This window comes from Uranotaenia lowii, chromosome 3 (assembly GCF_029784155.1).
Source record: "Uranotaenia lowii strain MFRU-FL chromosome 3, ASM2978415v1, whole genome shotgun sequence".
NCBI lineage: Eukaryota > Metazoa > Arthropoda > Insecta > Diptera > Culicidae > Uranotaenia > Uranotaenia lowii.
The window spans coordinates 329,859,104-329,883,261 of NC_073693.1; the positions used below are offsets into that span (position 1 = coordinate 329,859,104).

The 24,158-nt window shown below is 32.6% G+C and overlaps 1 protein-coding gene across 4 annotated transcripts in view; it reads left to right on the forward strand.

Annotated features, from left to right (window-relative positions):
• Positions 1-24,158, forward strand: part of LOC129755577 (glutamate-gated chloride channel) — a 339,466-nt gene that overhangs the window by 257,986 nt on the left and 57,322 nt on the right. The gene's annotated exons all lie outside the window — the stretch shown is intronic.

Below are 24,158 nucleotides of genomic sequence, written 5' to 3' on the forward strand. Positions count from 1 at the left end.
TAAGATTACTGCATCGGCAAACGTGCGTGGCCTTCAAAAAATTACGCGCTTGGTCCGTCGACGTCGGCTTGCCCGGTTATTATGCAAGGAAAGCATGTTTCGACTTTTTGAATGGACTCTAGGAATATCCCACCGGTTGAGCGAGCTGAGTGGTTGATTGGCGGTCGATTCATTCGGAACCGACACTTTCGGCGATGGAAGATGCGTTCGGAGAATGTGATAATTGGTTTTAGTGATCAACTGTCGCTTATAAAGATTGGAAAATTGAAAGCAAAAAAGAAAATTACTTAATGGAAAGTTGCAAAGAAGAAAAAAATTTGCTTGTAAAAAAACATAACAAATCAGTTGCTAAAGACTTAGAGAATTCTCTATTCAAATTTAGAAAAGAAAAAAAAAGTACGGAAAACAATGGGATCACATCGATAGATATCGATTCAAAATCAGCTAAACTAAGCATTTTCATACAACTCTAAGCAAAAACATCCCTATAGAATATTTAATAACTAAGGAAACTCATCTTTAAAGAATCGCGTAAAAGCCATACATAGTACTAACAGACAGCTAAAAAATCTAGATTAAATGTATTTCCAAAATCATAAGGAGAGACGTATTCAGAAACTCAGGAATAGTTGTTCACAAGTGTTCAACAACGTTTTCTATTAAAAAAACCTAATTATTTCGCATACAAAATGACTTTGAATATCTATTAAGCCTAATACATTATCTGATAATTTAATGAAAAAAAAAAATTAACAAAAAATGGTGGCAATCTCAAAAATATGTAAACAAGTAGGATTATTATCATCGTTCGCTCTTCAGGTTTCATCTTTTTGTACTGGGACTTGGCAATGTATTTAGGTAAAATGTTGATTCAACTTATCCTTCAATGGCTGCCGAAGATGATAGTCAGGATAAGATCTCTGTAAGTTCCCCCAACAGACTTAAAGCAAATTTTCCGCTATTTAACCCGGTATCTAAGCGAAAATATTGATTCATGCTTTATGTCTCATGTCTCAAGCTTCAGGTCTCATGTCTTATTTCACATATCTCAAATCTCCCAGGTTTCAGGTCTGAATAAGTGCTCAGGTCTCTTCTCTCAAATCTCAGGTGTCATGTCTCTCATGTCTAGAGTCTACACTCAGGCAAATTCTTATTATAATTTTCATAAGATGCATCTTATGAACCGCTTTTTAGTGTGCAAAATAATGTTTCATAAGAGTCTTATGAAATTCTTTCAATTTTCATACGATGTTCTTATGAAAAGTAGAAGAAACGGCTTTGTGAAAAAAATAATGAACACATTCATTCATGGAATCAGTTTTTTTTTCATCATCTAACAGTACGAAGCAATCGCCAGTTCATAGTTATTCTAGTTTCCCTTCAATTTTAAATGTTATTGTTATCTCCGGAATGGTAAGTTCGATTTGATGTGTTTGGTGAGATCGTTTAATATTAGTAAACTAATATACATTATTTGTTTACTTTTCAGCAAGCTGATCGGCAAAAAACGAAAGGTCGAAGATTAAGATGCGGCAAAAATAAATTTGATGGAGCCGTCTGTTGATGCGCTGCTGATGGTGACCATGAATGATTCAATTTAAAAAAAAAATTTGGCAAACAATAAAGTGAATGTTTTCAGCATGAAAAATCTAGAATTTTTCTTATTAGAAAGTGATTTACTGTTTCCATAAGAATCTCTTATGAAAAGCAACAACCTCTCATTGAAGTAGGCGTTCATCTTCAGAATTCATTCGCGTCATAAGACAATCTTATGAATTTCATTAATTTTTCTTATGGCGCCACTTCATAAGAGAATCTTATGGCATACATAATAGTATTTTTCTGAGTGTAGATGTCTTTAAAGATCTCTAGCCTCAGGCCCCGTAGCTCAGTTTTCTTGTCTCATATTTAAGGTCTCAGACTCATGTTTCGTGATTTAAAACTCATGTGTCCGGTCTTTGGTCTCATTATTCAGTTCTCATGAATCAATCTCAGGTTTTAGTTCTCAAGGGTCAGGTCTAAGGTCCCAGGTCTTAGGTCTCAGGTCTCATGTATAGGTCTAATAGGACTCCGGTATCAGGTCTCAAGTCTTAGCACTTTGGTCAGCGGAGCTAGTAAAGATTATCTACATAAATGGGGCCATTTAAAATTTGATTGAAGCAATATAGTAATACACCGTGTTGTGAATTTGTTTCTATTACTATCATATCTACTACTACAAAAACCACATGAAATACTTTAATGATATGACGTAAATTCACTGTGGAGTCCCAGGATTGAGATCCAAATCCAAACTCCACACAAATGACTTGACTGTTGGCTAGGCAACAACGCAACAACGCGACTAAACTAGATGGTTAAATTGATGGGGAATGGCTTAAAGATGAAAATCAAACTGGTCTTGATGTTCAAAATCTCCTAGAATTGTTTTCGTTCCGATTCCCCTGCCATAATGAAAATTTCGCGGTGCAAACCGGAATCGGAAGGCAGCGTCAATTTATCAGACTTACTTTCCCAATCAATATTTTCCTCAGTGTATTGTGAGATTGTTTGTAAAATCTTTTTTGTTCAAAATTCATTCGGAAGAATTCATCGCTGGTACAGAAATGGTTTAGAAATGCTGAAAATTTGTGGTAAAACAGCAAAATAGGATCAAGTTGCTGATTTTCGGATATGAGCTGATGGCAACTGACAATATTGTTTCGGAAGATGAACCGGCAAAATAATGATTTGTAAAAATGGCCTTCCACCAAAATTTCGTACCAGACGTGCCGTACACAAACTTAAGAAAATATTCGTATGAGGTGTGAATGGCATGAATCTTTGCTTGAAGATATTCGTATATAGACTGAGAACCATTTTTACAACATTTCTGTTTGGATAATTTGTTTACTGTAAAAACCAAAATAAAAAGTGAACGGCCATAAGTACACATGAGCCATAAGAACTTCTTCGTGCGCGGCCATTGGTACAAAGATACTTTCTTCAAATTCGTGTTTTTGTGAATATGCAATAAGAAATTTCTCGATTTGAAATTTTTCCTTAAAGTTCGTAAGTTTTACTACATGTTAGTGCTTTGCTTTTAGAAATCGCACGAAAAATGATTTTTTTACTGAACAAATAACATCCATTACAACTTAAATGCGCGGCTATTTGGTTTGGTCTTCCACGGTATAATTGAAAAGTTTTACAAAAAAGTAACATAAAGGAACGAACTGACCGGAAATGCCAACCAGAATGCCAATTCTAGATTCTAGATGTACCGTAAACTCCGCGATTTGAGCTTCTATCTTGAGTTTACGAGCCGATGAATCCAGTTTCCGGAACAAGGAACAGCATTCCAGGAAGATTTTTTTTATGTGTAGCGGACCTAATTCGAAACTTCGGTAACCTCTAAAGACGGCTAAAGGTATCTCCAGTGTTGAGAAATGTTCGAAAATTATTTTTGGCAGGAGGAAAAAATATTCCTGAACAAAAATCCAGGAACTATTCAGAAAAAAATCAAGAAAAAACATTTTAATCATTATGTTCGCCATCATTTTTAAAATTAGCTCGAATAATTTCATTTTTGAAAAAAAAATTAACATTATAACAATGCACATTTAATTTCTCGTTACATTTTGTGAAATATGTGAATAAATCCCGTCCATAAACGGATTTTCTTCAACGAAATTCGGGCAACCGGGTAGGGTCGGACCTTTCCCAATTTTTTGTATTGAATATCAGGGCTAGTCCGGGTAAAACCGGTCAATTTAGCAAGCTTAGTTTTGCTTATTTGATTTGAACATACAATAAGTTTTATTTAAGAAAGCCTGTAATTTCTAATCAAATAAATTTAGTACATCAAACTCTTAATCAAATTAAAAATTTCCATCAACAATGAAAATGATTTCAAATGATTCCAAATTTCAAAAATGAAAGTAAAAGTTTAAATTTTACGGTTCATGTTTCAGATTAAAGTTCGAAATTTGTCTCTTAAACAAACTGAAATATTTTAATTGTTGAACAATACGCCAGAAACATATGGAATCAATTCCCTGCAAATTGTTTAAGAGAAGACATGTACATGTTTTTATAATCAAATATGTTTCATTAAAAATTAATTCCTAGATTTGATTTTTAAATAGAAAACAGAGTTTTTCAAAAGACGAAACTTGTAAAATAAGCTCAAATTCTTCTTTATGATTGATGTTTTCAGCTTGAATATGCAAATAAACAAACTTTGGTTAAAAATTTAAAATTTTGAAATCCAACTTACAATCAAAATTAAAAGTCTTCGATCTCTTGCAATTCGAATTCCTAAACAAAATAGTCGTCTTAATAATTTGGTTATTTTGATTGTGGAACTGATCTAAACTCAAATCTGAATCTGAACTTATTAATTATAACTCTGAATCCAAATTTTGAACCTATATTTAAAATTTGAATTTTGAATATGTTTCGAAATTTCAAAACGTTTTCAGGAATGTATAAACACGTGTTCTGAATTTAGATTCTAGATTAGCGTTTTAGGCCGAATGGATATTTGGCCGAATGGTCATTTGGCCGAATGGTCATCACGCCGTATGGTCATTAGGCCGAATGGTCATTAGTCCGAATGATGATTAGGCCGAATGGTCGTAAGGCCGAATGGTCGCAAGGCCGAAAGATCGTAAGGCCGAATCTTCGTAAGGCCTTATGGATTCTAGGCCGAATGGTCGTTAGGCCTAATGGCCACTAGGGCGAATGGATGCTAGGCCGAAAGGTCGTAAGGCCGAATGGTCATAATGCTGAACAATGCCGTGCGAACGGGGGGGGGGGGGGGGGGGTTAGGGGTTTAACAACCCCCCACCCTCCGCAAGTAGAATTTTCACCGCAGTATCGGAAAATAACGTGATCTTAAATAAGTGTTAACGAACAAGTCCTCCGGCGAAATTTAGTTTTAAATCACCTTTGGCTTGAGACATTTCATTCTACGATACTTTATGACGTTCACGATTTGAAACTAATTTTTCATTGTAAATTTCGATTTGCAATTCAATTAGTATTGAAACTTTAAACTTGACATAAAAGAACCCTATTCCGTCTTTAGAATAGGTTTTTATTAAGAAGTGTAACTCAAGTAACAATTTTAGTTTTATAAGAATCTACAAGAGATCTATAAAACCTCGCCTTAAATCAACACAAAATTTTATAAGTTCCTTCAAAACATTTATAAAATGCTTATATATACAAAAAGGCCCACCTACAGGAGGTTTTCCAGACAGGAATTAAAATACTTTATAAAACCATGGGAATATATAAGGCCTTTAACAAAAACTCTTCTAAGACCATGAATTCTCGTGATAGGAAAAAAAAATCTTGATTGGATCAATTCTCTCCAATAGATGGTTTAAAAATTTTTATACCAAATCAAATCATTGTGACTTAATGTTTTTATATTTTCTCTATCCAATAATCAAAAATCATAAAGTTATATAAACAGACACGAATGCCATGTAAATGGTAAAATGTTTTTAATAAAAATAATAATAATAATAAAGTTATATTCGATTTTTTTCAAGTTCTTCTCGCATAAAGATATTGCGCATCTGATTTTATCGATTAATTTTTTGAAAAACTAGCAATGGAAATGCGCCCCACATTAAACCTTCGAAATTAATTAAAACAAATTAATAAATTATCTTCATAATAGCATTCCGTTTTGTAAAAATGTATTTTTCCTTGTCTTCTTCGTCATAATTTGATTTAAAATTCTGCGAAAATAATATTTTTCTTCAAAATACGGTAAAAAAATGCTTTTAACGCAATAACATTAAATTAAAAAAAATATTTTTTTCAACATTTTCCCTTTTAAAAAATGGAGAATGAACAATAATTCCGATTTGATTTATAAAAATCAGTAATAAAACTAGATTTTCTAGATAAATTCCTTTTCTGGAATAATTGGACTTGGTTAAATCCTTTATGCATCTTATAGAACATTTCATCTATATTTTTTCTTGAAGAAAACCAAATCCGGAGAAATTTGTTGGCTATAAAACTATTATGTTTTATGCAAAGCTTCCTTTTTTAAGGTTATTTGACGTTTAACTAGAGCGTACAGAAGAACCCAGATGGGTTTTGGTGATTTATCCGGGAAAATAATATGCCAAAGTCCAGCCCGTTACTACGGCAAACCAGATACTCATTTCAGACAAGTGAAGCTGATCGAACTCGGATCTTGGATTGTGCTCCGCGAAAAAAGTCCCAAAGCCGATGCCGGGACTGTGGTCACTCGCGCCTTGTGGCGATGATAGCACAAATAGTGGCCACCAAAGCGGATGGGTGTTCAAGGTCATCGTTTAACGAATGGTTTTACGGTACTACGGTAAGCTGAAGCATCATCGGAACAACAAGTACCTCTAAGAAGGAAGAAATGGAACACAGGAATGGACCAGCGAATGTGGGTGCTTCCGGCGGGCATTTTCGATTCAAAACATGCTTGTGGAGCTTGTGGAATCAATGTTAGCCATAATTGAAAACGAACGAACTCCCTAAAAGTTAGATTATACATTTTGTAACTAGTGTGAAGATAAAAAAAAAGGCAATATTGACAATAAATTGTACAATATATCAAAATGCAAAAAGTTTGTTTACATTCTGTTTGGCCTTGTACATTTTTTTCTTGACGAAGACCTCATACGAAGTATTTTGCTACCTATAAAACTATTAAGTTTTATTCAAAGCTTTCTTTCTTTAAAAGGGTTATTTAATGGTATTTCAAAAGTCAATTTGTAATACTAATAAACTATAAGGTTTTAATCGAGACTTTCTATATTCATAAGGGTTGTTAAAGGGTATTTTGACTGTCAATCTGTAATACTATTAAATTATTGGGTTTTAATCAAAGTTTTCTTTCTATATAAGGGCTTTTTAAGGTCATTTTAACAGTAAATTTCTGAAACTATTAAACTATTAGTTTTTATTCCAAGTTTTATTTTTTTTAAGGGTTATCGCACAGTCAATTTGTACTATATCAAAGCAATTATGATTTTTTTCGGAAGATATTTAGGTTTCATAAGGAAGTGTGGAAATGGTTTTATAGAACTCTTGAAATCTCTTACAAAAAACCTCAAAAGAAATATATGTAATTGACACTTTTGTAAAAAGTTTTATAAAGGTTTTGTAGCTTTCTTAAAGAACGTTTTTATAGAGTTCTTATTGAAATGCCTTAAAGCAGGGGTGAGCAACCTTTTGAAGCAACGGGCCACTTTGAATTTGAAATTCTTTCCGCGGGCCGCATTATAATAAAATTAGGTAATAATAGTTTACAGAGCTTTACGCAATTTTTTATAACTACAAATTTTTGACAAAAACAAAACTGGAAAAGGATAAATAAAACGATTTCATGTACTTGCATAAACATTTTTTTTAATTTTAGGTGATTAAGCTAATCGAAATTGAATAGGTTCATCACTCAATTTGATAATTCTTCGATGATTTAATATTTGAAAAGTATACAGAATATGATTTTTTAACAAAAAAAAACAATTGCTTCCGTTTTACTTATTAATAACGAATTATATTGAAAGTCTTTCTATGGTTCGTAAAAAGACTTGAACAGTTTTCTAAGAAAATCCCTTTTTTGTTCGAAACGATGCGGTGGTATTTTTTGTCATCACTTCCATTTAAAAGTTTCATGGAGCTTAACCATGGCTGTTTTTTCTGTGCACATTTTCGAAATGTTTTTTTTTTACAATTTATTTAAATTTTGTCGTGAAGCCTCTATATTTTGTTTTATAAAAGGTAATTTTTATTTTTTTTATTTGAAGTTTCGTATGAAATCATCACATTGAAATGTTGAGCAAGGTTTCAAAATCATGAAAAATTCTTTACTTCACAGATTTTTAATCAGATTTTTCAATGTTACAGTTTACATTTTTCAACCTGGAATTTTCTACAGATTTCATAAATTTTATCAATTTAATTTGGATTCCTCTTGGTTAGGCTTGCTATGGCTGAATCATGAAAGTCATATGACTTTGGTAATATTGATCGATAATTTTGAAGTAAAATCACTCAATTTAATCAATGATTGGCATGATTTCCATACGAAATTTCTGGATCCATAAGAAATTTCTGAATAACACATCATAAATAACATAAAACAACAAAATTCACATTTTTCCATGGAGAAAGGAATCTCAAAACTGATTTTGATTCATTCAAGGGCGCTGAATCCCAATATTAAATTTTTTTTGTGAGCTCAAGTTTTCGAGATAACTTTAAAAAATAGGTAGAAAATAAGTTATTCAATTTGTGTACTTTTTGAACACCAATTTAAAATACAAATACTTATTGACTTAATGATCAACTTTCCCAAAGACTGCAAGTAAATTTTAATTCTGAGAAAAAAGTAATGGAAGTTTTCTGTTTGTTTTTTTTCCAATCCTGCAAAAAACGGCATTTTTGATGAGATTTCAAGGCAAAATTAATCTAAATTGAATCTTTGGATATTTTTAAACCCGAAAGTCAAATCATTTCGCAGTCTTCAACAAAGTTGTTGAATGAGTTAAAATATTAAATATTCAATATTCAATAACTTTCTTTAATGATGTCAGAAGAAGTTGTAATCTTATTTTTAGTAATCTATATATATAAAAATGAATGTTTGTCTGTCTGTCTGTTCCCTATAGACTCGGAAACTACTGAACCGATCATAGTCAAAATTGGCATCTGAGGGTTTTTGGGGCCGGAGATTGTTTCTATGATAGTTAAAACCCCCTCCGACTTAAGGGAGGGAGGGCTCCCATACAAAATTGTAGTTTTTCGAAACAAATAAAAGTCGTGACATCCACTTTCACGAGTTTTTTTTTCCTTTGGGCTGTTTGTTTTTCGTCTCCATGGTCGAGGCGTCGCGAGCCAACGTCGCAAAAGGATAGTAACCATGGCATAGCATACTGATCAGTTGGAATATTTTGGCGCGTATTTCTCAACCAAGCATATTTTCAATGCAAGGGGTGACGATGGTGGCCTTGATGTGATTTTTTTCTACTTGATTCCTTGCTTATTTGTACAGCACATGGTTATGAATGACGCCTAGATATGACCCACATTGACATTTTGCCGATCGAATAAAGCATATACCCCATGTTCAAACGTTCAACTTTTCTCAGTTCCAAAAAAAAAAAGTTTTCTTCCAGACATTGTTATTTCACAACTGACACGAATTTAGAAATGAAAATGGGACTTTTGATTTTAAATAATTCTGCAAAAAAACATCGTTGATTTTGCTTACACGTACTTAACATGAAAAGTGTTTTTGTGTTACATGGCTGCATAAAAGAGACTTTTGATCCGCTTCTTTTTTGAAAAGTGAGACTTTAGAACTGATATTCAACTGTAAGCAAAACTTTTATGAGAAATTTTTAAGTATACCCTTAAAGTGTTAAAAACAATATCCCCTCCTGTCAACTTACACCGTGGGACAAGAACAAACATCAAACTTTTAAGAAATTCATCCTATGATTCAATATGTTGGAAAGACCAGAAGGGTTATTCCGAATGCTGAAACTGAAGCGGATGTTTAAAATTCTTAAATGTCTTTGTAAATGGAGGTCATTTGCTTTGAACAGCATTCGTTCAAAGTGGAGTAAAAAACATAAATTTATACTGCAAGAATACTGCAGATATATCAATGAAACTTGATAAAACAAACAAACAGAAATACGCATTAAATCCATTTCAAAGCCATTACTCTGACGCATCTGAAATTAAGCTTTGCATTTACACTTGCCCCAATATACGGGACAAATGTTCACTTAAAAAATTTTTTTTGCCAACATTTATGAATATTTGACTTTTAAAAAGAAAATGAAAAACGCTGAGAATTTATTTAGTGGTGCAACTGATATTTTTTTTTAAATATTTCTGTTTTTTGCTTTAATAAATTTATTTATAAAAAAAAATTGCACTGTATAAAATCGATAATTTTCATACCGTGATAAGTGCTGTTTGGGAAAACTTCAAGCTATAATGTCTCATGTCCATGAGTTTTGCATATGGCGAAACATTTTTTTAACATAATTTTGGCATCTCCATAAAGTACAATATGCAATAAATTCCAATATGCGAATCTTTTTCTTTCAATTAGAAATTTATTAAAACTCGAGCCAGGTAAATTAGCCTACCTTCTTCAAGCAGTGGAGGACAAAATTGGAAAAGATGCGGACGCTCCCCTGTAAATTTAAGATAAAGAGCTTTTCAAAGAAGGGACCATATTTTAAAAGAGGGTACGGATATTTGGCATAACTTAAAAATAGATGTGACAAATGTGTTTATGAGAGTTCGTAGCTTCCCACTTTGTGAAAAAAGGGGAAATTCCATAAATTTTGACATTGTATAAGTCATTAGGAAGCTTTAAATACAGAGTATGAATTTCAGATCTAGAAAAACAAGTTAAGAGATCAAGTTTCAGGTAATAATATATACCATCTTTGAATTGCAATTCGGAACTCCAGCTACAGCTTTCATTTCAAAGTTGTTAGTTCTGAACTATGATGAGGTTTCTAAATTTGAATAAAATTTTACAAATTACATTTATTTTTGGAAAGGGTAGCAAAGCACACCGGGTCAGCTAGTTATATATATTGTAGAATTCAATTTTTGAAAGCGATGTATCCCTGATACTAGAATACTTTGGCAATATCTGGGTGCTTGATTGATTTTTTTTGTTTCGATTATAGTCGTTTTACCATTTTTATGACATTCGCGACTTGCTTGATTGAATGGGGTAGTAAATTGATTCAAAATCAGCTTTTGGTTTTTAAGTAAGTTTTTATATTTATCATAAGGTTGCCAGATTGCCCGGTTTTATCCAGGTTTGCCCGGATATTTAACACAAAACTTGACAAAAGTCCGGCCCGGCGCGGTGACCCGGATTTCATTAAAAAAAATCCCGGATCTTACCCGGATTTATTCACTTTATTTTCCAAAACAAAAAAAAAGAAATGTGTTGTAATTTTTTTTTATTTTTTGCATCCAAAACGACATATAAAACTTAAAAATAATAATGAGAAATTTTTTGAAAGACTTAAATACGATTTAAAAACTGCTGTTGAAAAAAAAGATTGTTTTAAAGTTTTTTTTCTTGATTTGTGTCGAGTAATTCCTGGATTTTGACAAAATTTTCCCGAATATATAGCCCGGATTATTGGTCGATATTTTAAAATTAGTTTTTAGATAAAATAGCCCGGATTTGTCCGGCCCGGGTACGTGCTGAAAAAATTCTGGCAACTTTATTTATCAATCCAATCAATCAAAACTAGAAGTGATAGACAAAATTTGTGAAATGTTCTGAATTTAAGACCGTAAAATAAGGTATTGAAACATAGGCACCAAAAATGAGGCCCGTTATAAACTTTTAGGGGTGGATTAAAGAATTATAGGTATTGTTTTTGTTGAGGAATTAAATTTCGCTAAGTCATGTCGATTACAAATCTTTAATCGTGCACCCAGTCTTTATTATAAAACTTTTCTTATTTACGGAATTAATCAAGAACACAAACATTTAACTTCATCATACAATTTTAACTTTGCTTAAAATGAAAAATAATGACTAAAGTAACTGAATATTACACCTTTTCAACAAATAGTATTGCATCTATGCCTTTGAAAGAATTCAATAAAAAGCTTGAATCTTATTAAAAAGTCAACAATCTCTATGAATATGGGATAAATGCAAATGCAAAGAAGTGACGTGCATATCAAGTTATTTGTAAATCAATTTTTTGCTTTAGTAGGGACTGCTATTTTATGATAATTAACAAACTATCGTAGAAAAAAATCGTGAAATCAATTTAATTTGAGATAAGCTTCGCGGGCCGCACAAATATGTCTCGAGGGCCGCATGCGGCCCGCGGGCCGCGCGTTGCTCATCCCTGCCTTAAAGGATAACAAAGACTTGTTACTGTGATTGTTTCGTTATTTATGCTGTTTATCGTCAACACATAACAACAACCATCAACGATGAGAAAATTCATCGTGAGTCTCAAGTTAGCAGACGTGACCTGTTTTCAAATATCATCAAACACCGAAGATTATCAGAATCCATCTACATCTATCAAAGCCAATTCGCATGTCAATACAGCCGTTCGCGTCACTTCCGCAAAAGTTGGTTATTAACAGGCTAGAAGTCACACACTCGAGAAAGACTTAAAGTGCTGCGGTGTAATATCAATTTAGAAAAACCAACAAATTGGAACGTAGCTCTGGTGGTCCGGAAAAGGCATTGCATGCTGCATGAGAAGATAACGACTCAACAATGTTCAGCAATCAATATTACCATTAATGCGACATTAACATTCGCAGAGTAAAACTCGACACCACGAGTACTTAAGTTTCCAAAATCACCATCAAACCGTCAGCTTGCTGACATCAGGTAACTTCTTCATTATTAAGTGCGACATTTGTTCCTACATGAATGCTTCATCCAATGCTTCAGATTAGGAAAAGGACCAGGCCAAAAGACGTGTGATTTCCAAACGCCAAAAGCCGTTCAATTGCACACGGAGATCAACAGCTTGTAGGTATAACCTCATTATCAGATGTAAGATACGGAAACTTAGACTGATAAACACCCCTTTAAAGGCACTGACAAATCGTCCTGGGTCAACTCCTTAGCTCCTTCCAGAAGATCGGAACGAACCAGTTAAAATTGCACACGGAGATCAACAGCTTGAAGGTATGACCCAACATCGTGTTCTACGATATCTAAAACTGATAAAGACTTCTTTAAAGGCACTCCTAATCGTCCTCGGCTGCTCGTTAGCTTTCCCAGAAGATCGGAACGAGCCATACACGGCACAAAGGAAACCAATTGCATCCTACGTACAGCCCTTTAAATTGCATCCAGTTAAAAGGAAGGCTCTCGATAGAGGTAACTTAATGCAATCCAATTGGAAGAGTGCTAACGCTAACGTTTAAACATTAGGGCCTTTCATATAGATGCTGAAGCGGACGCACACAATTCTATTCTGGTGCACCAGATAGATGACATACGTCAGTCCCATGTCACAACCACCAATCCAGTGAACGGCTAGACTCAGTATTGCATGCGCCGGATGGCAACGGACGTCGGTCGAACCTCTGGTAGATTTTGAACGAGTTGGTGTGAATTGTTTCGGTGGAATTCTCGACAAGTGTGCGATCGCGTGGAAGGCTATTGGAATAGCTTCGAAACGGAAGGTTTTTTATCTTGGAAAAGACGATTGATCGTCTTAGCAGTGATTGGGATCGGCGAAAGGGGAGCGCCATTCGGGAGTGTCTGTGTTCAATCCAGGGCAGTGATCATCACTAGTGAGAAGTGAGGGGAGTAGGTGTCACAACGACCGATGCATGACGGTGGTGAACACCGATACTCGAAGAAGCAGTGAGTGGCACTACAGTCGGTGTGAGGAAGCAGTGTGCGTGAAATTATCAAAATCTCCGATCTGGTTGTAAACAAACCGGAATCCTGCATGTCTGCATGATGATGGTTGATGATTGTGGGAATGGCTTGTAGCTGATGCATGAAGAAGAAAGCCAACATCAACAACACTAAGGTGCCAGTAAGGCCACTGATGATCGGTGAAGCAGCTGATTAATCATCTTCACTGTAAGGTAATTTAGCTTGTATGATTGATTGTTAATACATATTCATGCATCTCCAAATGAAGACAAAATGCAATTAGTCTTATTTCTAGTAATTGTTGAGTTGAATTTTCTTTGATTGAGCGATTCATTTTGAACCTATGAATATTTGCGTACTGTCAATTATTGAATGATTTCGTCGTTCGTAAGGCTTGAATAGTTACCGGTAAAAGTCACAGGCAACAGACTTACCCAAATAACAATTTGAGTTTTTTAATGCTCTCCAGTCTAACTAAGAATTCAAGCTATAAAACCACGTTCGGTTATGTAAGAGTCTATAAAACTCCAATACAACGCTTAGTAGCACAAAAAGGCCCTTCTGTAGTAGGTTCTTTTATAAAACCTTTACAAGCCAACTCAACTTCTTAAGTTCTGTATGAATTATGCTTATAAAACCTATTTATCATATAATTTTCATTTACAAATAATTTTGCTCCGGAATTTGGTTTTCAATAATAATTTTTAAAACAAATGAATCTCATTCAAATCAAATATAAAAAAAAAAAAACAAATCAGAAGCTAAAATTTATTTGTTATGAATCTGTAAAGAAATTTAATATTATTTTCTCCTTCTGAATTTTCGTTACCTGCTCTAAATTAACTTGCGCTTTTGAGTTTACCGCAAATATGTATTAAAAAATTACGAACAAATAACGGGCCTACAGTAAACTGCTATTTTAAGCAATGAAAACCCGATAGAATTCATAAAAATATCAATTTTTTAGTAATTTTTTTTTGTTGTAGTTGTTCAAGATCAAGTTTTCAAAATTATTTCAGCCATTGGGATGCTGAGCTTTTATAGAGCATGAATTAAATGAGGATTAATTTCAGAAACAGAAAACTGTTGTTAAAAAATATTCCATTATTTACCATGAAAATGGCGAGAACATTCTTTTGTTGACATTTTGGAAGATTGCCAGACGACTTGCTTTTGTAAACCGATTGTCCGGCCGAATAACTTTTATGAAACTTTTATAGCTTATAGAAGGTTTCGTTTCTTATAAATGATTTATAGACGCCACATAAAGTTATTTATTTGCCTGTTTATAACCTAAACGGCTTGTAATGACCTTATAAGAACACAAATGCTACGAATAAGTTTGAAAGGGCTTTTATAGATCAAAACAGGTTTATAAGATGGTATTTTAAACCATTTACATATCGACTATCATTTACAAATATATTACTGAAAGAGCAAAATAAAAATCAAATCAAATAAATTTATTGTTGTTATATAAGTTGGACATTTTATACGCTTATAGATGTCCTGGAGGCCAGTTGTAAAAAGGTTGCCCATGAATCCGTTTTAAAACAATAAAAGATCATATAAATCGTTCATAAACTATCGTTAAAGAATTATAAAACCAAAATGGATTTTAAGTGTTACTTGGGTATTGAATCTTTTATAAAACACCCTCATTTGCTTACAAAGCCTATTTGAATTTAAATTGTTACTTGGGTAACCAAACAAGAACAGAATTTGAATCGAACAATTTTAACTTCAAAATTAATTCATCCAATATTAATTATATGCATCGAAAAGTTGGAAACCATTCAACAGGTACAATGTTCAACAGAATTATTAAAAAATAAATCTAAAATCTGATATTCTCTACCTTATTACTTAAATTTTGAATTAATAAATATGTCATTAAAAATGTTATGTTGATATTAAATATTCTTCAAGAAACCAATTATAGGCTTCATTTTATTTTGTATTTCTTGTTCTTGTTCAACATCAGATTTTAAAAAGTTTTAATAAATTACACAAAGCCACAAAATCTACATTTTTCCAAGGTGTAATGAATTTAAAAAAGTAACTTTATCTAACTTGAATGCCCTGAATCTAAATAAATATGCAGTCGTTCTATCAGCTATCAGCTGTCATTAAAGTAACTTTTCAAAAAAGGTTTAAATCTTTTAAGGAAGTTTTGGACTTTTTTGACAAAATTTGAAAACAACAAAAAAATATTTTGAATTATAAAATTTGAATGATTAAACAATTTTCTTCAAGATTTTAAGTAATTTAGATTTTTGCGAAAAAAGTTATAGAAGTTTTCTATTTGTTTACTTTTTCTCATTTAACGAATTTTTAAAGAAGTTTCAATTTTTTTTACTTTTATGCAACAATGTCAAAAATACTTATAATGATATCTTTTCAAATATTCAAAAACTGTCGAATTTTGCTTTTTAAAATCATGCACCATCATCATCATCATCGTCAAAATATTATTCCTTAATTAAATTGATTGATTTCACTAAAAACTGAAACATTTTAATACAAAATGTGATAGTCCAAATTTAACAAAAGATTCGAGTTCAGGACGCTAAAATCTACCAATTAATCGTATTAACCGAATTTCATAGTACAGTTTTTTTTCCAAATTTTCAATAAATTTACCAAATTTTAACGTCAAGCTATTTATTTATAAATAAACACTATTTATTTAGCACAGAGGCTTTAGGCTAAATTTATATCAGAAAGTTTCAAAAATTAACTTTAGCTTAGCTTAGCTTAGCTTAGTTGACTACTCATATCCACCTTAAATCATTGAACTTGAAGTGCTTAGATATGGTAATTCATTTAAAACTTCAGATAGCATATTTGATTAGACTTTGCTCAACTTATGCACTTAAAATTCCATGATCGCTGGCGTGGCTAAGCAGAACAAGTTCTACCTCGCCAATGGTTGCTACTCCGTGATTGATCGAGGCCATCAGTTTTGTTCAAGGGCCAAAAGAATGGTGCTTGGGATTAGCTGTTCATTCACAATGCACAAAACTCATGCTCTCCCTTTAAAAATGATCAATACCGGCGCCGGCCACGTCCTAGTAGTCAATGAGGGATGAAGGAAGGATTGTTAGTAGGATACTTCATAGGATCAATTAGCAACCTTTTGTCCCTTTATATTCCAACGATTAATTTTGAAAAACTCAGAAACAAAGGTAACTCAATATCTCCAACTATAGAAACCGTCTATACGTCTGCGAATCTATATTTACATAAATATCCAAGGAAAGGATTGTGTTAGTAGAGGAAAGGTTTAAGATCAGGATCCATTTTGGTAATGGTGTGATCGAGTTTTCCTACACCTCCTATGCTCCTAGATTTTTCCTAAGGAAACACCTAATTTCTATCTTTGAGGCAGTGATAAGAATCTAATAATAAAGTAGAAATCGTATTTAGATTTTCTTTAAACTAACTTGTTTTCCTAAATCTTGTTCCTGATACACCTGTGTTTTCAAAAACGACCCTTTAGAGTAAAGATAATTTTATCATACTTTGAAGAATATTTATAAAGAGATATTTTAAATATTATTTTTTATATGGATGAAGTGAATCTCCTTTTTGTTCATTTCAATTTTTAATTTTTAATGTAGGTTGTGATAACTGAATAAGATCGTTTTTGGAAACTCATCAGTGCAATTCAACTCTTTGCCTCATATGAATTTGATTACTATTCTGAGTTCTGAATCAAATCTGTATTAAAAATTTAAATTTGAAATGTCAGTTTTTCGGTGTTTTTTCAATTACCGTGTTTCCCGGTTCACCGGCCACCCTGGTGTTTTTTCGGTTAAATTTTAAGATTTAAATGAAGTATGTTTTGTGTTTAGTGAAGGACAAATTTATCACATTTGCAGAGAAAAAAATATTATTATTATTTAAAGTGTAATGTGTAACGAATTCAACAAACTTTCAATGAAGCTGATTTAACTAATGTTGAAATAAGTTGATATATTCCGTTAGTATGGGAACAAGAGTAAGTAGGATTTGTCAAGTGAATTGAAATAAATGAATTAAATATAAAAACCGGATAAAAGATAAGATGAAGAAGATATATAAAAAGGAAAAATTGTTTAGGTATATTTTTTTATATTCATGAGATTCATTGTGTTGTGTCGAATAAACAAGGGATTATGCAAAAATTAGAATAACTTCACATGCATGTCGTCAGACACGTTGCTCGGCCATAAACATACAAAAGAACTCTTTCGCATGTAAGCAAGCTGGCTGTCAACCATCCGCAGAAATAATGATAAGTTAAAATGTTGATAATCAATAGTTGTAAAAAAAAGGTGTAAGAAAATTCACTATTGAGTGAAACAACAATGGATCAGCTCTAATATGCGATGGAAACAAGTACTTATCGTTTATCAAGTATCAATCAACTTCCATGTTTTGACCGCCCATCGAGTTCGGTTGAAATTTAATTTTGTATGACTATCAAGCCTGGGAAAATGAAACGACTCTTGTTGCTTAGAGTTTAGCCGTCAAAATTTTTTCCATCATTGCTTTTTATTCAAATAGCTGTAAATCAATTAAATGTTAAAGTAAAAAACAATCATAAATTCCACTTATCTGAAAATCCGGATCAGGTAACTGGAGCTCATTGTGACAACTCGTCTGCATGCAGATTACCATTCTAGGGTAGGTCCTATGTTCCGGGAGCGTAACACCTTTCATTCCACGCAAATAACTTCTTCAAAAAAATGACTGGACTGTACACACACTTTTCTTCAAAACTTAATTTTAAAGTAAAACATAAATCATTTATACTACACTAGAATCAACAATAACATATTTATGTTTCTTCATATTTTCTACCACGAGACACGAAAACGACAAAAAAGGCAGCGACAGAAAACAACGTCCCGTCTCGATCAAGGATTGCTGCGATCTCCTCAGAAAGTTTCAAAAATTAACTTTATACATAAAAAACCAACACCATCAAATTTTTATTACGAAAAAAACTTGTTTCTTCAGAAAAGCAAACGAGGGTTGAAACAAAAAGTACACATCAATAATAAGACGGAAGATCTACTTAAAATAAACAATAAACAATGCCAAAGCACGATAAATATGTCTTCGTTAGTCGCCCCAATAAAAATGGCCCGATTTTCAGTGAGTGATGTAAATTTGTCATAGTGTATTGCCATGAAGAAAGAGTCAGTACCAGTATCTCAAAGTCTCTATCCATCCATCCATCCAATAGGCCTCTCTCTAAATCGTGGTTTGCATGGTAAATCTTCAGCAGACACTCCGGCGCAGTCAGACAGACAGACGAACACAGTGCTTTTAAATTTATGTTTTTTCCGCTTCCCCGGGTATGACCTGCTTACATGCACGTGGGTTTTTCGGTTATGTAAATCACGAAGAAACAAAACAAAATCCGCGATGCTGTTGATATACATAACTTCATGAGCATGGAGCAGTGCATTTTTTAAATCTTAATCTTTCAGTCGGCTTTCATCGGTACGGGTTGGAATAGGAAACAGTGTTTTCTTTTGGCGTACAACTTACTCTCCTTGTAAATTTAAACAATATTAAAAGAAAAATTTTATCAACAGATTTGACAGACCAAACTTTCAAGAAAGAATACTTATAAATTAAACAAATTCATGAAAAATATAATTTACAACTCCAATTCTGTTTTTAATTCCGAAAATCGGTGCACTATAACCATTTAATCATCTAGAATTAGAACCAGTTGGATGATAAACCGTTATTCATCAAATTCCTCACTACCATAACAATCTCATTCTAACTTAAACCCATTAAAATGATGATCATGTCCAAGAACTATCCAAAAAAAACTTCACATAAAAAGCAACAGGAGGAAACCGTTCAAGAGATCATTATGACTTGTTTACACCCTGGAACTATAAATCATCTTTCTATTCTGAAGTAGTCTACTCTTTTTCTCCTAGTATAAAAAATTTAGTCTGGTATGCGTGCTAAACGGGGAACCGGTTTCGACAAATGAGATTCGGCCTATTATGGGGAAGATCAAAATCGAGAGTTCCCTTTGGATCTGATGAAGTAATTTCGAACCAGACAAAGGAAGAAAATTGTATAGCTAACGGAAGAAAGCAAAAGTATCAAGGCCCCGCTTCAAGGCTGTTTTCAGCTATGTCTCGGGCGTGTCTATGCGATTGAGATAGTTTTATTTTTTGTAAATTTCAAAAAGTATTTCTCCGTATGTTAAATAAATCAAATACTTAGAAACTCTCAATAGCTTACTCAATTTTTGTTTTTTTTTTATTTATTCAACACAGAAGAGTTCAAAGACAACAGTTGTGGAAATTAATAACGATTTAAGCAATTCTATAATTCTTCAATTATTCTGAAATTTTCCATACTTCACCACTCCTCCTTCATATTTTGTCCAAAATTCTATGATAGAAACAATTGTAATGTCAAAAGACAAGTTTATGACAAATGACAAATTCATGTCAAATGAAAAATTTGGAAACTTGTTTGACTTATTCAGTCAATTCATTTTGATAAATTTTGGTAAATGAAGAGGGTGCATAATTTTGTATTTTTGTAAGAGATAAACGAATAACTTTTCAAAGATGACTAGAAACTTCAGAGAATTCGTGAAATCAATCGAAAACGCAACGTAGATTAAAGTTTATTAATTTTAAGCAAAACATAGGAAGGCATAGATCTTTTCTCTCGAACTTCACAATGGACGATTCAGGGATTGCAAATTAATGCCTGATATTCCGACATGTCAAAAGCTTTTGACATGATAAACATAAATGCTCTTCTTTCAGTTCTCTTTAAAAATGGGATCAACGGAATTAGTCTTCAGTGGATTCGTTCGTACCTGACAGAAAGAGTCCGAATTGTGGAGATAGGGAATGTGGTATCCAGCGTATTTTCGGTAAACAGCGGTGTACCACAAGGGAGTCATTTGGAACCCCTTCTTTTCGTCACTGTTATGAACAAGTTTCCCGGAGTCCTGCGTGACGTGTTTGTGTTGATATACGCAGATTATCTGAATCTGTTTCCCCCTGTGCGTGCGGCACCCAAAGGATTGTTTGACCCTACAAGCCGAAACTGCTACAATACTCTGAAAATCTATGCCTCAAAATGTAGTATAATTACCTTTTCTCGGAAAGTGAGTAATGTTGTGCACGAAAATTGTATCGAGAAGAGCTTTAAATTGGTAGAAAATCCTACTGATCCTGAAAGATCTGAGAGTCCTGTTAGATGAAGGATTCTGTTTTTCGAAACACGTTGAACAAGTCGTAGTTATAGCAAATTCTGTGCATGGTATGGTGAGCAGGATTGGTAATCAGCTAGACATTCGCTAATCGGCTAAGACGGTGAATGTCTTTTTAATTTTTTAATAAAGCCAAAAAGAATTTTCAAAAGTATTACAAAAAAAATTGAGCTTAAATTTGAATAGGAGTGTAGATGATTGATTCCAGGAAGGATTGTAAAAGGTTTAATCCAGGGCTATGAGAATATTTTGGATTTTGGGTTTCAGTAGTGGTTAAGAAGGTTAATTTTTCTATCTTGTTCGTCTAGCTGTTTCTTTTGATGTTTCAGCTCTGTTTCCAAGTGTTTCCTTTAAAGAGGCTCCAAATCTGTTTAAGGATTTTATACTTCAACTAAACAATGGGATCACTTGGAAACTTGAAGTTCGAATATGGGACAAACCTTATTTCAAATTTAAGGATTTGTCCTGAAAACAAACGAAGACGCCGCCAATGGAAAACCTTCTGTCTCCATTCTTGTGTGAACTGTTTACGGCTTATTCTCAAGAGACTCAAGAGACTCGTGAAAATCTAGATTTACTACAGAAAAATTGTGGAGATACGTCGATGACATTTTCTGAGTAGTAAACAAAGATTTTCTTGAAGAACTACTGACATCCATAAAAGGTTTACACAAGAATACCAAATTCACTTATAAAATAGAAAAAGACAAGAAATTACCTTCCAATTCGAAATTTATAGGAACCCAACGAATACCATGAGGGTTATTCCGAATACTTCTAACCATTAATTTCAACATAAGATGGCAGCTTATCATCATATGATCCATCGGATGAACTCCATTCCTCTCTCAACTGAAGGGAGAGAATATGAGCTTCAATATATTTTGCAAGCGACTGATAAAAATGGGTACCAAAGTAGTTTCATTCAAGCCATTCTGGTGAAAAAGAAAGATTGTTTCAATGAAAATATCTCAGAACTTTAGCTCTCATTCTGAAGGAGTTTCAACGAAGATTCAAGGAATTCAACAGTGTCAACGTAGGTGACTTGCGATAAAAGTTGTTTGATACTCACTAGTAGGTTATCTAACTCGGATAATTTAAGGGAGGGAAACGATACACGCTCACTGAAGAAGATAGTAAGCTGCTATCGAAATACCGGAATCTTTTGACTGTTTTATTCAGGCCATGATGAGTTAAGTATGGTGGTCCTAAATACCAAATCGCTCGTTCGGCCATATTGAAATAAGTTTTTACTGGCTGAAGTGTTTACGAAAAAAAGGGACGTTCAGAGATGAAAGGTGTTTGAGGTAAAAAAAATCATCAGAGAAAATAGAAAAAGTCTGTGTTTGGTTGTGCCCATGCGAAGACCACAAATTTGGTATCGAAAGATTGTTAGGCGATGAGAATCTGCCCACCGCTCACACAGGAAGCATTTTGTTGTTTTTGTGATTGAAAGGTAGGGGCGTGAAGGATGCAGCGCACTGCCTCATTTCCTCCAATTTGGTCTCATTGAACTAAGTTTGAGGTATTTTGAAAAACGTCAAAACAAGAAAAGAAATTTAAACTTTTTTAATCCATTTTCTATTGAACTTTTATCGATATTCTTTGACACAACTTCATTGTGCTAAGCTATAATTTTCCGTGTGAGAAAATGTTGATAAAAGGAGATTTTCGTATTTTGTATACCATGAAGTTAGAAAATAAAACTTATGAATTCAGTAAGGAATCTCTCGTTATAACTGACATTTTAAAATTGAAAATAATACACTTTTTGTTGAGTGGAAGAAAATTTTATGATTTTTTTCAATCATCTATCGATCTATCTTTTCAATTATTAGCTATCCCTGAACTTCTTCATATCAGTGCAAGGTTATCACCACGAAATTTTAATAGTTCTCATTTTGCAACTATACGTTCAAAAAACAGATATTTGAAATAAGTTTTATATTATAACTGCTATAAACTCAAAACTCAAAATGATTTTTTCATTAGTCTGTTATATTGTTCAGAATAGTTTTTCGAAAATAACGTGTTGTTTTTATCAATTCTGAAATTGATTTCACATTGTGAATTTTGGTTCAAAAATGTTATTTCTTAATCTAAATTACATTCTAGAATAAAATAATGAGATATCTTTTTTTGAACTTTATTTAATCTGAAACGAATGAAATCAAATGCCAATCATTTGTTTAGAATATTAACTAATGTGCAACAAATAGGGCATGAATAAAATTTAAAAAACAAACATTTTTCTTGTAGAGCACAATATTTAAAATTTTTCAAAACGATGTTTCAAAAATAATTTAAAAAATGAAATGAAGGATCTAAGAGCTGATTTAGACTGATTTGGGAGTGTTGAAAAATAAGTGCATTTATTTTCATGTAAAATATTGCAAAGACATTAAAAATAAAGGTTTTGATTAAATGATCAACTTTCTCGATGGCTACGAGTAGTTTTGAATTCTGAGAAAAAAAAATTCATAAGTTTTCTCTTTATTTTTTACAGTTCTACGAGCATACAGGAATTTGACCAAATTTCAAAGAAATTTTAAACCAAAATGAATCTAAATATTTTTAAAAACAAAACGTTTTGCAGTCTTCTACATATGTAGATGTTAAATAAATTAAAACCTTTTATATCAAAAAACAATTAAACGCCTTATCGTGATGTCAGAAATTAGATAGTTATATCATTTTCTATTGATAATTTTCTAAAAATTGTCTAATTCTAAGAAAATCTAAACAAAATTTGGAACCTTCAATAAATAAAAGAATATAAAGAATAAATGATAGATTTAACATCAGTTTTTATTTTTTTTGTCGGTTTATTGTTTCATTCAGTTGCAATTCAGTAAAAATTTCAAAATTTTAAAATTAGACGAACCATAGCCCCAAAACTAGAGTTAATGGACAAAATCTGATGAAATATTCGAATTGATGAAACAAAAATCTATCGAAACAGATATTAAAACATTTGAAACAAATTAGCTGTTCATTTGTGTAGATAGTTGATACTAGTCTTTAGTGTGGAGTCTAAATCAATAGCAATTGATATAATCAACTTTTTTTTGTCAATTCTTAAACTAGATTATAACTTTTAATTTTAATTATCGTTGTGTGAATGGTCTGGCAACTACATATATTGACGATATGATTGGCGTCGACCTTGAAAAACAAATTCGAAAACCAAGTTTCCAAATATGATTTTATATATTATGTTTTTCCATTATGTTAATTGGCATTGTGATATTTGAATTTAAAACCAACACACACATTTCGTGATATTATTCATTCTCGAGCTTCAAAGCTAATTTTAAAATGAAGGCTGATAAGTAACTGAAAATCTTATACATGATAATGAAATTCGAATTCAGTCTATATTTTAAAAATTTATATATTCGCTTTTATTCTGAAATCAAAGCTTGTTCCAATATTTTGATTTTGGATCCATGATTTATCTTCGACCGTGAAAATGTTTATAACTACGGAAAACCT